Source organism: Symphalangus syndactylus, chromosome 6 (assembly GCF_028878055.3).
Source record: "Symphalangus syndactylus isolate Jambi chromosome 6, NHGRI_mSymSyn1-v2.1_pri, whole genome shotgun sequence".
NCBI lineage: Eukaryota > Metazoa > Chordata > Mammalia > Primates > Hylobatidae > Symphalangus > Symphalangus syndactylus.
This window is the reverse complement of record NC_072428.2, coordinates 97,890,007-97,901,704: the sequence shown is the minus strand read 5'-3', so window position 1 is coordinate 97,901,704 and position 11,698 is coordinate 97,890,007. Positions and strand designations below refer to the sequence as shown.

At 42.0% G+C, this 11,698-nt stretch overlaps 1 pseudogene; it reads right to left on the bottom strand.

The window, feature by feature from the left end:
- Positions 1-4,776: 4,776 nt before the first annotated feature.
- Positions 4,777-10,054, bottom strand: LOC129485410 (uncharacterized; annotated as a pseudogene).
- Between the last annotated feature and the right edge of the window lie 1,644 nt (positions 10,055-11,698).

The following is an 11,698-nucleotide window of genomic DNA, read 5'->3' as shown; positions in this document are numbered from 1 at the left end:
CTTGGTCCCAGGAGTTGGTGGTTGTTGCTGCTTTCATCTTCCTCTGCCAAAACAAAAGGAAAGTGCCAAGGGGCGATTCCTAGGACCTTCGGTGCAGTCTCCACCTTGCGGACTTGGCTCATTTGTGTCCACTCCTTTCTCCAACCTTTTACACTTGATGCTCTTGGATGAATAGAAAGGAGCACAATTAATGGAAAACACAAGCTTGGGAGTCAAGGGATTTGGGTTCTATTCTTGTCCTCCCTTGGTGACGACATCATTACCTTGGGTTATTCAAGCTTTCAGTGCCAGAGTTCCTATATCAATAAAAGAGTATTACATTGATCTCTTAGAGAAATGTTTTCATGGTACTGAATTGCAAATAAAGTATATGTAGCAATGTGTTATGTCTTTGTAGTTGTACGGTATTAGCTGTGAATCATACTGTGATGATCAGTGCGATTTAAGTGCACCATGTTATTTGGTGATTATTTTCCTGAGATCTTGTAAAAGATTTTTCCGCTATATATATGCAGCTTTATAAACAAGTTTTTAGGTACATTCACAATTAAGGACATTTGTGAATCAAAATTATCCCTGCTTTTTTTTAAATGTAAAGTTCTGTATTGCTAGGTGGTTTTCAAGATGCTTTCAGTTTCCGGGATTATTGTTTTGGGCATTGGGGCTTGCCTAACCTTTTTCCCATACCTCCCTATTTTTCTAAATACACTGTTGATATAGTCAGGCATTTTTCACCAATTTGGGTTTTTTTTTTTTTTTTTTTAAGTTTTCACTTAGTACTTCTTTCTCTTTCTTTTTTTTTTTTTTTTTTTTTTGAGACGGAGTTTTGCTCTGTTGCCCAGGCTGGAGTGCAGTGGCGCGATCTTGGCTCACTACAAGCTCCGCCTCCCGGGTTCACGCCATTCTGCTGCCTCAGCCTCCCGAGTAGCTGGGACTACAGGCGCCTGCCACCACGCCCGGCTAATTTTTTGCATTTTTAGTAGAGACGGGGTTTCACTGTGTTAGCCAGGATGGGCTCGATCTCCTGACCTCGTGATCCGCCCGCCTCGGCCTGCCAAAGTACTGGGATTACAGGCTTGAGCCACCACGCCTGGCCTCTTTTTCATATTAAAAAAATTTTTTTTAGAGATGGGGCAGCCCAAACGAGTACAATGGCACAATCAGCTCACTGCATCCTTGGACTCCTGGGCTCAAGGGGTCCTTATGCAGCAGCCTCCGGGGTAGCTGGGGCTATAGATGCTCACCACCACTGGCTTTGATTTTTTTGTTCTATCATACTTAGCCTATCAGCTAACGTTTAACCTTCAGATTCATACAAATCCAGGTTCAGAATAGTATTGTTGATGTCTGCTGATGCTGATGTTTAAATAATTAGAATTAAAAAGAGCTTTCAAATTGTATTTTATATAATTTAACCTGTAAGTTAGAAGTTTTGTTGGCATTTTATGGTGCATCAAGAAAATTTACTGAGAGAAGATGTACTTATTTTAGATCTGATAAAATGTTAAACATTTGTTTGATTTGATTTGACATCTCTTGCAGACATTGCTTTAGCATCTGTGGTCTGTATTTACCCCCTTAATTGTGGTTGCCTTGAATTACCAATGCAGTAGCAGTGTGATAAATTCATTTCTTTACATATGTTTTATTACTGCCCTCTAGTATCTCTTTTCAGTGACCAGCGTGCTATAACCAGTCATAATTTCTTTATCGAGTTGCCATTAATTTATAGAGCATAAGGTTTATATTTATAGAGCATAAGGTTTATATTGCTTATATATAAGCTATATATAGTTTAGGTGCTGACCTAAGGTTTATAAAAGTGAAAACTTATTGTAATGGGCAGTCTGAAGCACTGAGGCGCACCTTTTTATCTTATTGGCAAGGCAATCTACTACGTATGAATTATAAGGTAGTGGTCTCCAAGATGTTTTGATAGCCTCCCATTTACATAGTTACTGTTTATGCTATGAGAAAAGTAAGAGAGGGGTATCAGAGAGCTTGTTTTCCCCAATAGCCTGTTACAGACTCCTCAGTACCAAGTAAGGACAAAAACCTTCATCTCCTAACACTCTTTCAACTGTATCCCACTGAGTGCCTAGGACTGCATAAGGCAAAAGCTGTATAAATAATAGCCCTTACTTCAAGGATCCTACAGGATATCATTTATAGAAATATGTGAAGATCTATATAATTTAGTTCTAAGTGTTGAGAGGAAATTCAGTGCCACCTACATTTAGATAAAGTAGTGGGAGTGAGGGTAGTTAGATTGGCTTTATGGAGGGATTTAAGCTGAGCCTTATGTGAATGGATAAAATTTGGAGAGGAGGAGAGCAATAAAAGGCATATCACACAGAGAAAAGCAAGGGCACCGATGTGAGAATTGTATGTTTTATATAGAGGACAGTGAAGAGCTTTATTTATACTCTTGATCCATGTTTGGGAGTTCTAAAAAAATAAGTTTTTATGGAGCACCTTGAAAAAGTAAGATTTCAGAGTAACAGTAAAGAAATAGAGCAGTTAAGAAAACCTATCGTAATATATTCATATAAACAATATAATCCAGCAAGATATATTCAAAAACAATGAGCAAATCTTAACTTTGGGGTGGGGAGATGAATCAGTTGATGAACAATCAGTCAGAATTGAGGTGTAATACTATTACACCTAGACCAAGAACAATTGACCAGGAAGCCAGAGATACCTATGATGGCTTAAATGCCATGAAGTATGAATGAATTGTTAGTAAAAAAAAAAAAAAAAAAGATCCAGATAGTGTCCAGTATATGTTAATACATTCAATAAGCAGAAATGGAAAAGGCAGTAAAATATCCTGGTTAGATATATGCCTTATCAAGCTATGGCAGCCAGCTTTTCAAATACCATCAAAAACTGGGCAAGAGACGGATTCAGAGAATAAGAGGGAAATAGACTGTAAAAACAGAATGTTGCTAATTGAAGGCATTGTCCCATTCCTGTCTTGAAGGAGATTACATTCTTGTTGAGGCCTGGCAATATATGTATTCATTTGAAAAGGAACCTTTTGATCTAGAGAGGTCCTGCAGCCTTCCTTCTTTTCTGAGAAGGAAAATTTTGCAGTGGATATCCTTTGAGCTGGGTAGACCTGCCCCTCCCTACAGCTTCTTGGCTAATATAATTGCCTCCAGTTCACTACTAAAATAATGCTTAGGGTTTTAAACTGCTCTATAGTAAGCAACTAGTCTGTATATTGTTTCCTAAACTTAAGAAGGCTTTTGTTCAAGGGCCCCTGACCCTAACCTCGGCTGCCACTCCATGCCAGTTGAAAAAGGCTTTCAGCCTTCCTTGGTGCTATGGTTTGAGTGAAGGTATTCCTCCAAAATTCATATGTTGGAACTTCAACCCCAAAGTGGTGATATTAAGAGGTGGGGCCTTTTGGGAAGTGATTTAGCCGTGAGGGCTTTGCTGTTATGAATGGTATTGCCATTAGAGTCTTCAGAGAGCTGCCTGTGAGCCATGTGAGGACAGAGCGTTCATCCCCTCCACTATATAAGCAACAGGGTGCTCATCTCAGAAGCAGAGAGCCCTCACAAGACACTAAATCTGCTGACACCTTGATCATGGACTTCCCAGCCTCCAGAACTGTAAGAAATAAATTTTTATTGTTTATAAATTACCCAGTCTCAGGTATTTTGTTACAGCAGTACAAACAGACTAAAACACCTGGTCCACTTGGTTTGTAAGTAGATCCTGTTACTGTTAAATAAATGTTTCTGTCAGAAATACATTCTACGTCATAGTCCAGTACATAAACTCACAACACCTAAGCATATATTTAAGTGTCATGAAACTATACTTACCCTTTCTATATGCAGTTCTCTCTATTTTTATTCTGTCCCTTTAAAAAAATGTTGGTTATAATACACTAAAATAATGTCAAAGTGCACTAATCGGTTATAATTCAAGTTTGAAAACCACTGCTTTATATCTCTTATGATGTTTTGAAGAGCTTTTTGTATTGGTCAGGGTTCTCTAGAGGGACAGAACTAATAGGATAGATAGATCCTATTATTATTAAATTATTAAATATCTTATTATTATTAAAGGGGACTTTAAATATTAACTCACACAATCACAAGGTCTCACAATAGGCCATCTATAAGCTGGGGAGGAAGGAGAGTCAGTCCAAGCCCCAAAACTGAAGAACTTGGAATCTGATGTTTGAGGGTAGGAAGCATCCAGCATGGGAGAAAGATGTAGGCTGGGAGGCTAGGCTAGTCTTGTCTTTTCACATTTTTCTGCCTGCTTTATATATTCTAGCCGCCCTGAGAGCTGATCAGATGGTGCCCACCCAGATTAAGGGTGGGTCTGCCTTTCCCAGCCCACTGACTCAAATGTTAATCTCCTTTGGCAACACCCTCACAGACACACCCAGGAACAATATTTTGCATCCTTCAATCAAGTTGACCTTTAGTACAAACCATCGTAAGTCTACTTCTTGTCAGCTTGAACCCATATACATCTCCCAAGATCATACATAATCTTCAAATAAAGACAATAATAAGGTCATAATTACATCTAACATAATACAACCATCCTTTGTACAAACGGAAAAGCACCAATTCCCTATCCAAATACTATTACATAAAGTTAATATTTAAATGCTGATGTGAAGTCAATAAATCTTATGTCACGTGGTAACAGAAAAAGGAAATAAAATGAAGATATTTTCTTAGTACAAGTGTATACATGCACAAACATGTTTTTAACAAAAGAAGGAAGAAATACTCATGACAATTACAGTCCTTGTGTCTGCAGCTGGTCATGTGGTCGTAGCTGGTATTGATGACTACCTTCTTCTACTATCCGTTCTGTATTCCATTTGCCTTCAGTAGGCACCTCAGCAGGTCATGGTTTTTTCCTGGTGGAGTGACCCAAACCTTCATTCCTGAAGTGTCTAGGCCATTTGTAGTCCCGCTTGGATTGTGCTGTTGTAGTTTCCCATTAATCTTAATCACAGGGCATGGTAATACTAAGAGACACCCTAATGGATCTCCTGTATTCCATGTGTACTCTTCCCTACCTCTGTTGCGGAGTAGTAGACTGATTTTGTCTTGATAGTCCTGGTCAGTCACCCCAGCCAACACTGTAACTCCCTTCTTAGCCTGTTGACTTAAGGGTAGTAGGAGCCCAAAGTGTCCAGGTAGCAATCTTAACTTCCAGTTTAATGGAATCGTTGTGTCTCCTGGTGGCAGCGTTCCTCCCTCTGGAACTAAGACCTCTAGGCCGGCAGAATGTAATGTTGCAGGAACAGGAAGCAAAAATTTTACTAGTGGATCACTAGGGGTGATGGTGAGTGGTGCCACTTCCATTTCCACCCCTTGATTCCTGGACTTGTGAATCCTGGCTATGGGAGAAACAGTACCATATATTGGACACTGCTTCTGAGCATCTATGGCTTTCTGGAGAACTTTGCCCCAGCCCTGCAAAGTACTGTCACCTAGTTGGCGTTGTGACTTCAAAAGGCCATTCCACCATCCTATTGATAGAACGGTGCTTCAGGGTAATGGGGAACATGATAAGAAGAGTGAATTCCATGAGCATGAGCCCACTGCCACACTTCTTTAGCTGTAAAATGGGTGCCTTGGTCAGAGGCAATGCTGTGTGGAATACCATGACGGTGGATAAGGCATGCCATGAGTCCATGAGTGGTCGTCTTGGCAGAAGCATTGCATGCAGGATAGGCAAATCCATATCCAGAGTAAGTGTCTATTCCAGTGAGGATAAGCCTCTGCTCTTTCTATGATTTGAGAGGTCTAATATAATCAAACTGCCACCAGGTAACTGGCTGATCACCCTGAGGAATGGTGCCATATTGAGGGCTCAGTGTTGGTCTCTGCTGCTAGCAAATTGGGCACTCAGCAGTGGCTGTAGCTAGGTTAGCCTTGTTGAGTGGAAGTCCATGTTGCTGGGCCCACGCATAACCTCCATCCCTGCCACCATGACCACTTTGTTCATGGGCCCATTGGTCGATGGCAGGGGTGGCTGGGGAAAGAGACTGAGGTGTGTCTACACAACAAGTGGGTCATCCTATCCACTTTATTATTAAAATTCTCCTCTGCTGAGGTCACCCACTGGTGAGCACTCACATGGGTTACAAATATCTTCACTGTTTTTTACCCCTCAGAGAGGTCCATCCACATGCCTCTTCCCCAAATTTCTTTGTCACCAATTTTCCAATCATGCTTCTTTCAAGTCCCTGACCATCCAGCCAAACCATTGGCTACAGCCCACTAATCAGTATATTGTTGGGAACAGGCCCCCCAGAATCTGGCCATAAACTGGCCCCAAAACTGGCCATAAACAAAATCTCTGCAGCACTGTGACATGTTCATGATGGCCATAACGCCCACGCTGGAAGGTTGTGGGTTTACTGGAATGAGGGCAAGGAACACCTGGCCCACCCAGGGCAGAAAGCCACTTAAAGGTGTTCTTAAACCACAAACAATAGCATGAGTGATCTGTGCCTAAGGGCATGTTCCTGCTGCAGATAACTAGCCAAACCCACCCCTTTATTTTGGCTCATCCCTTCATTTCCCATAAGGGATACTTTTAATTAATCAAATATCTATAGAAACAATGCTAATGACTGACTTGCTGTTAATAAATACATGGGTAAATCTCTGCATGAGGCTTTCAGCTCTGACGGCTGTGAGACCCCTGATTTCCCACTTCACACCTCAATATTTCTGTGTGTGTGTCTTTAATTCCTCCAGCACCACTGGGTTAGGGTCTCCCTGACCGAGCTGGTCTCGGCAGTATATAATCACACATCTGGCCATTTCTCCTTCCATGCAAAGTGCACAACCAGGTGCACTGCTCAAAGTTCTGCCCTCCAGGAAGATTTCCCTTTACCACTGTCCTTCAGGGATGCCTTAGAAAGAGGCTATAGTGCTGCAGCTGTCCACTTTTGGGTGGTGCCTGCATACCATGCATAACTATCTGTGAACCAGGCCCTAGTCTTCTCTTCCTCTGTCAATTGATCATAGGGAATTCCCCATGAGGCCATCGGTACAAGCTGGAGGAGAGAAGGCAGGGTGGCAGGATTGGAGACCATAGGCATTTGAGGCACTTTCTCATGTAACTTACTTGTGCCTTCAGGACCTGCTTAAGCCCAATCACATTTGTACCACTTCCACTTCATGATGGAATGCTGCTGTGCAGGACCCATTTTATGGCTAGATGGGTCAGAAAGCACCCAGTTCATGAGGCAGTTCAGGTTGCATGATGACTTGATGACCCATAGTCAAACATTCAGTTTCCACCAAAGCCCCATAACAGGCCAAGATCTGTCTCTCAAAAGGAGAGTAGTTATCTGCAGAAGATGGCAAAGCCTTGCTCAAAAATCCTAGAGGCCTCTGCTGTGATTCACCTATGGGGGCCTGCCAAGGGCCCCAAACAGCATCCCTATCAGCTACTGACACTTCAAGCACCCATTGGATCTTCTGGGTCATATGGCTCAAGTGGCAGAGCAGCTTGCACAACAAACTGGACCTGTTGCAGAGCCTTCTCCTGTTCTGGACCCTACTCAAAACTGGCAGCCTTTTGGGTCACTCAATAAACGGGCTGGAGTAACACACCCAAATCAGGAATGTGTTGCCCCCAAAATCCAAATAGGCCCACTAGGCATTGTGCCTCTTTCTTGGTTGTAGGAGGGCCCAAATGCAGCAACTTTTCCTTCACCTTAGAAGGAATATCTCGATAGGCCCCACACCACTGGACTCCTAGAAATTTTACTGAGGTAGAAGATTCCTGAATTTTAGTCAAATTTATTTCTGGTCCTCTGGTATGCAAATATCTCACCAGTAAGTCCAGTGTGTTTGCTACTTCTCACTCACTGGATTCAATCAGCATAATGTCATTAATGTAATGGACCAGCGTGCTATCTTGCGGAAGTGAAAAGTGATCAAGGTCTCTCTGCATAAGATTATGGCACAAAGCTGGAGAGTTGATATACCCCTGAAGTAGGACAGTAAAGGTATATTGCTGGCCTTGCCAGCTGAAGGCAAATTGCTTCTGGTGGGCCTTATGGACAGGAATGGAGAAAAAGGCATTTGCCAAGTCAATGGCTGCGTACCAGGTACAAGGAGATGTGTTCATTTGCTCAAGCAATGAAACCTGATACAGCAGCTCCAATTGGAGTCACCACTGGGTTAAGCTTATGGTAATCCACTGCCGTTCTCCAAGATCCATCTTTCTTCTGCACAGGCCAAATGGGAGAGTTGAACAGGGATATGGTGGGAATTACCACCCCTGCATCTTTCAAGTCCTTGATGGTGGCACTAATCTCAGCAATCCCTCCAGGGATGCAATATTGTTTTTTATTTATTATTTTTCTAGATAGAGGCAGCTCTAATGGCTTCCATGTGGCCTTTCCCACCATAATAGCCCTCACCCTACCAGTCAGGGAGCCAATGTGGGGGTTCTGCCAGCTGCTAAGTATGTCTACGCCACTTATGCATTCTGGCACTGGGGAAATAGTCATAAGATGAGTTTGGGGACCCACTGGACCCACTGTAAGTTGGACCTGAGCTAAAACTCCACTAATTACCTGACCTCCATAATCCCCTACTTTAACTGGAGAACCACAATGATGTTCTCGGTCCCCTGGAATCAACATCAGCTCAGAGCCAGTGTCCAGTAGTCCCTGAAATGTCTTATCATTTCCCTTTCCCCAAGATACAGTTACCTTGGTAAAAGGCCAGAAGTCTCCTTGGCAAAGGATGGGGGAAAGATACTGTTGGTAATGTAGTGGGGTCCTTCATCAAGGGGACCCAGCCTCCCCTTCATTCAAGGGGTTCTGGGTCTATAAACTGGCTCATGTCTGGAAATTGATTGAGGGGGCATGATTCTCTGTTTTTATAATTTAAATTAATATTTTATCCATTTGACCTAGAAGTTTTCTGCTTATATAAATTAAGTAGGAATGCAGTAGGCTTCCTATCAATTTCACTTCTAGGAACACTGTGATTAATTAGCCAATGCCAGAGCTCTACATGAATCAGACTATTCTGATTGCCACTTTGCCTCTGCTGTCCATTACAGTAGCTACACCCACCTTGCCTTTTACAGTTGAGTGCTGCCAGTTTGCCCCTGCCACCTTGGGATCCAGTTATTCCCATTGTATTTAAATTTTGTAGTTGAGTGACTGTGGTTCCCACTGTTAGCTCTGACATACAGAGAAGAGCAATTACAGGGCTCTTCAAAGATGCAGATGCTGCCCTCCCAAATATATTTGGCAAGGCATTGGTCAAGGATATAGCTTCTGGACCCTCTCAGGTGGGATGAGTAGGTCTAAAGTGACTAATCCACTCCACCATCCCAGTCTCCCTAAGCCTTTGGATCCCTTCCTCTACATTAAACCAAGAGAGATCAGGCATTTCCAGCTTGCTCACAGTGGGCCATCTTTTAATCCATGTTTTAGCTAACCAAAAAAATAAATTATTAGAACCTTTTTAACTCCCTGAGCTGCAACATTAAATAGTGTCCCTACTTAGTGGGCCCAATCAATAAATTCAGCCTGTTCCAATTCTATGTTCCTTCCACCATTATCCCACACCCTTAATATTCATTCCCATGCCAGTTCTCTAGATTTCTATTTATATAAATCAGAAAACTCAAGCAGTTCTTTTTGAGTGTAGTGCACCTCCTTATGGGTCACACTCTGGGCACCTGCTGGGACTTCAGTCTAGTTATAGGTCTAGAAGCAAAGAGAGGTGTTGGGGGAGTCTCCTGAGGAGAATCAACATTATCTTGCCTGGCAACTGCCTGAGGGGAGGCCATCACTGTTGCCTCAAGCATCACAGGTGTCTCCTCAGACAAAGGTGGAAAGACTGATGGCAGCATGGGTCAGGGAGGGGATGTTGCCACTACTGGGGATGGGGAAGCTGTTCCTTCTGGCAAAAAAATGTTCATCAGATCTTACAAGCTCAGTGTCCCCAGCTTCATTAGGGTCCTCCCACGCATCCTCATTCCAAGTTTCAGAGTCCCATCCTTTTCCAATCAATGCCTTCATTTTAACAGTAGACACCTGGCGAGGCTGTGCATGCACCTTTCATTGCAGGTCGGCCACTCACGTGATAAGAGCTTGTGTCTGTTTTTGCACAATTTCAGCTCTTTCTCTACAGGAGGTAAGACTCTCACTCAGGGCAATCTCAGCAGATTTGAGGCTCAGTGTCTGTTTCTGAAACTGGGGGACAGAATCCCTGAGTTCATTATTTTCTTTCATCATTTTGTCCACTGAACTTAGGAGCAACCAACTAACCAGCTTCATTATGTTCCTTGGTTCTCCACATATGGTCAAAGGTATTACGTATAGAGTCACTAAACTCCTTGCCTCCCACGAGCAATGAATCAGGAGTGTCAAATGCATTTATTTTGCATAACTCTCTAAACAGTTCACACCAAGGACTATCAGTGTTCTCTATACTATTAGAAGTAGAGTCCTTAGCATTTTGGGGTCTAATCATATTAAGCAGCCACCTCCAGAAACCCCCAAACCAACCTAACTACTCCATTCTTAATATTCTGTTCCTCTGAACCGCATTCCTGGTACCAAAATCTCATATATATATATATGAGTTTATTCAGTATTAACTCACACTATCACAAGGTCACACAATAGGCCATCTGCGGGCTGAGAAGCAAGGAGAGCCAGTCCGAGTTCCAAAACTGAAGAGCTTGGAGTCCCATGTTCGAAAGCAGAAGGCATCCAGCAGGAGAGAAAGATGTGGGCTGGGAGGCTAGGCCAGTCTAACATTTTCACGTTTTTCTGCCTGCTTTATATGTGCTGGCAGCTGATTAGATGATGCCCATCCAAATTAATGGTGGGTCTGCCTTCCCCAGCCCACTGACTCAAATATTAATCTCTTTTGGCAATACCCTCACAGACACAACCAGGATTAATATTTTACATCCTTCAATCCAATCAAGTTGACACTCAGTATTAACTATCATAGGCATACAGGCAAAAGACAGTCATTTTCAAACATGAAGAAACTCAAGCTAACACAACATGCCTGAGTTTTTCTTGGGACGGGGGGAAACATCTGTGTATACGTGTATGTTTATTTATACACCCATATGCAACAATCAAATACAATTGGAGAAAATTTTAAACTCAGGAAGTAAAAAATTGGGAAAATAATTTATTGAACAACAAGTATTTATTAGTGCCTACTATGTGCCAGACATTCTTCTAGACACTTCAGATACATCAGTGAACAAAGCAAATAACTCATCATGCCTGCATGAAACTTACATTTTAGTAAAGTATAGCTGGTTTAAATATGTAACTTTACTAATACTAAACAACTATGGAAATTATGATTACAGGATAAAAGGCAAATATTTCAAACCTGGATAAAATAAATACCATGTAACTGAAAAATTGTTGTGGAGAGAGGAAACAAAGCTACTAGGTACTAATTTTTCACAAAGTGTCTACTTTTACTGTTTAAAATTGAAAAGCAGTTTAAAATACAGTTATATGCTATATAATGATGTTTTGGTCAACTGCACATGCAAAGGTAGCCCCATAAGATTATAACGAAGTTGAAAAATTCTTAGCACCTAGTGACATCATAGCCAAACTAACATCATAGTGCAACTCATTACTCACACGTCTGTGGTGATGCTGGCATAAACAAACTGGTGCTAC